Source organism: Elaeis guineensis, chromosome 7, assembly GCF_000442705.2.
Source record: "Elaeis guineensis isolate ETL-2024a chromosome 7, EG11, whole genome shotgun sequence".
NCBI classification, from domain to species: domain Eukaryota; kingdom Viridiplantae; phylum Streptophyta; class Magnoliopsida; order Arecales; family Arecaceae; genus Elaeis; species Elaeis guineensis.
In genome coordinates, this window is record NC_025999.2 from 79,080,337 (window position 1) to 79,084,015 (window position 3,679).

The 3,679-nt window shown below is 37.3% G+C and overlaps 1 long non-coding RNA gene across 2 annotated transcripts; it reads right to left on the reverse strand.

Annotated features, from left to right (window-relative positions):
- Positions 1–2,158: 2,158 nt before the first annotated feature.
- On the reverse strand, positions 2,159–3,477 carry LOC140859226 (uncharacterized). 2 transcript variants are annotated; one of them, XR_012142696.1, is made up of 4 exons: positions 3,213–3,477; positions 2,985–3,058; positions 2,599–2,705; positions 2,159–2,488 (listed from the first exon to the last, which is right to left on the reverse strand). It is a non-coding gene; the product is annotated as an uncharacterized lncRNA (long non-coding RNA). The 2 variants fall into 2 exon arrangements; XR_012142697.1 differs by lacking the exons at positions 2,599–2,705; positions 2,985–3,058.
- Positions 3,478–3,679: the final 202 nt, after the last annotated feature.

Here is a 3,679-nt window from a genome sequence, read left to right on the forward strand (position 1 = left end):
AAGTTTGTACTATGTTTGGTTTACAGATTGTTGTCTGTCGCTTCTCTTTATATCTTCTTGCTTGATTTTTTTCCTGCTCGGAAGTTGTAATCCTCCTCTTGCAACGCCTGTTTCACACCTTCACTAAACTCTCTTAATAAATTCAGGTGGCTCTACTGAGCCTCCTCTTAATATCAAAAAAAAAGTTTGTACCGTGCAATGATCCAAGCCTCAGAACCAAGTGTTTCCTGGATTCTACATGCCAATATAACAAATAGTTTCATCAACTGAGTTTTACTAGTTTCCACATATCTCTGCTAAAATTTGCAAGGACAGACATTAGTTTTACTTTGTGCCCTCAGCTTGGTAATTAATAAAGCTTAGCTTTGCCTTTGACGGGGAGGAAAACGAAAGGAAAAAGGAGAAAGAAAGCAAGCAAGAAGAAGAAGTGCGCGATATCAATATCAGAATCACTCCATTACCCCTACTTATTTTTTGGAGATTTAGTTCCGGCTCTAATTCAGGCCTATCACCTTTTGGGGAGGAATACTGACTTTGTTACTGGCCTGGCCCAATCCTTTTAGGCCCTACCAAGCCTGACTTTAGAGCGAACAGGATGCTCGTCATAGCATTCCCAGCTTCATTTGGCCAAGCATCTTGGCATCTCTACTTTCTAACCCATGTTATGATAATGTAGATGCTTCACAGACAGATGTCGAGTCCAATGAGAGCCAGCATTACAGTTGAGTTCTTTACACTTTTGCTCGGAGTTTGGAATAAGCTCAGTAAACCTCTTCCTGAAATTTAAAGGCAAGATGCTGAAGAGGACAAGTCTTATGAGGTCTAACAGACTAATTTGAACCCAATGTCACTGCAGAGAAAAATACTGCAGGGCTTGGTAGCAGAGTTGTTGGGTTGTTTCTACCCTTATTACATCAACTTGAGCCTAGTTTGGCCGGAAACTATCGGCCGAGATGATATGAGCCAGGTGCAGAACAAAGAATTACTGCAAATCACAGTAACTAAGCCATTCTTGCATTGTTGGGTGAAGGCAAAACTTGAGATTCTAAATTTTTTTTTTCATGAATTACATATGGCAGGTTGTTGAAACAGAAGTAAACAAGGAATCCATCCTGATTGCCTGTATCAAGCGAAAAAATGTTGACAAGCAGTTGGAAGATTGTGCCTGCTCATATATTTTTATCATAATATCAAGACAATATGATCCAACTACCATAACAAAATTTTGCTGCATTGTAACTATGTACTCACAGCAATAGAAATATTATGCAATGCTACATTAGTTTTCTCAAGTTAATCATCTTCACAAGATACATAAATATTCAAGGATTTATTTCAAAACAAAAGGATATTACTTTCTATGGTGCAGATGTAAGTGAAAAACGAAGCCTAACACAGAATTAAACAACAGGCAAGTTATAGTTTAATATACCTATAAATGCATGTAATAAGACATCTATCAAACTTGTGTATGCTGAGTGCATTTACATTTTTGAAAATTTAGATATACATTTAAACTCAACTGAAAAAATCTGGACTTTAGTGGCTAAGTATCTGATATGATGCAAGAATAATAATATTGCAGTGACACTGATATCACAAATCAATAAGATTCCCATGGCTGGTCAAAACCTTAAAACAAGATATTATATGCAATCAAACTTTAAAGAATAAAACACTGATTCCGCAGCTCAAAAAACTGATTACAATAGTTTTGCAGGTGACCTCAAAATATTGATGGCATGGACTAGTCTGGTCCCATGCAGCCAGGTCCATATGAGTTTGAGTATGATTTCCATGTGTCCAAGGATAGCAAAAGAGCAAAGACAGCAAAGAACCTGAGGAAAGGATCGATGCTGCATAGATTATAGAATCAAAACAAATGCAAATGGCCATGCAAAAAAAAAAAAAAAATCTGGATTAGTCAAGCAACATCTGAATTCCATGTAAGTATCATGACATACATTTGATGACCCCTAAAGAAGACCCATAACCATGACCAGTAAGTCTTACAAGTGTTATTTTTCATAAACTACATCCCATATACTGATTTTTTGCGAATCCTTGCTCACCACATCCGAACAATATCAGTCATCCTTGCCTAGAGTCAAGTCAAAGACATTGCATCAAAATAAATCACTGTCAATGAAAACAATGTTACAAAGGAGATGTTTCATTCCTTATTTCAAGTTGCATAATTTATAGTACTACAAGCATCCTGGTCTTAAGTATGATTTGCTTCAGTCCCAAAAAACTAAACTAAACTTAGAGAACCCACAAACACAAAGGCTATGCACAGACTTGCAAAGCAAGTAGCATGATCTTGGAATTTCAGTCTTTCATCGATGAACGCTTCAGTCAGAATCCCCATCAAAGTCATCAGATACCCATAATTGCTGCTGCCATCGCGACCATCCAAACCACCATGAAACCCACCAGCAGGTCTATAATTAGCATAGATTACACAAATTTTGCAGCTATGTAGTTCCTGAAGATAACAAGATCAACATTAAGCAGCCATCTGTTGGCAAGTGATATATAAGAAATCTTTGCATAGACATCAGTCATGCAAAACAGAATAGAAAAATGCAGACAAACCTGGCCATCTCTGCTAGATATAGCCGTGCAAGCAGATTGCTTACTATCAAAATTTACAAACCCAAAAACCCTCTACCTTCCAGTGTCTCTAACAATAATGACCCTCGCTGCATCAAATAACAAAGGTAGCTCATAACTAAGAGCATATGCTCTCTGGAAATTAACAGTAGGCTGATTACCAGACCCCACCAATTCTCAGATGCACCGTAATTACATGATGCATGCTGCTTGCTAGCTATTAGTACAATACAAATATGATAAATACTGGATATAGCGTCGATCTAACTCATGCAAATCACCATTTTATTTTGCATTCAAGGTTTTCCATTTATTAACAAGACTGTTATCATCCAAGTATTGCTACACTTGTGATGTTGTGTTTGTACTTGGTCTTTATTTTCCCAGTGCTACTGCATATTATTCACCAACCTTCAGCCACATTTCCCTAGTAATTGCCTCCCTGAGCGACTGGTCGTCAGTATCACAGGAAAGACATGAAACCAAGACCGACCCCCAAAAAAGTTTTCAATAATATGCACATCTTTACATCCAAAAAGGTAATATGTAAATAAAATAGTTCTGTACTTCAAATGCAGCATAAAAGTTATTCCTACCGCCAATGAAAAGCTTTGGGATGACATACCGCAGGTTGAATTAAGCAAATGCGTCATAGAAACTGACCCACTTTGCATGCCGGTCTTCAAAACCCCTTGGCTGACCAGTTTTACCAAGTTTGCTGCAGACTACCATCTCCAAGTGTTTGGATCTGTTCAAAACTTGCATCAGTTATAATCATATTTTGATTAATATTTATTAAATAATTGGAAACACATATTAGCAAAATCTAGTACTTCATTTGATGCATCATACTGCTAAGAAAATGGAGATAGTCATAAAGTGTGCAAAACAAAAGCCCAAGTTGAATTATTGCAACCAAGATCACAAGGGCCATGATAGGTATTCTAAACTTGGTTATCCGTAGGTTTGTGTCTGTCTGTGCCTGCACTTTTTCTTTGGGAATAAAAAAACAAAAGAAAATCTGTGTGTGTGTGTGTGTGTGTGTGTGTGTTCTCAGGAAGGT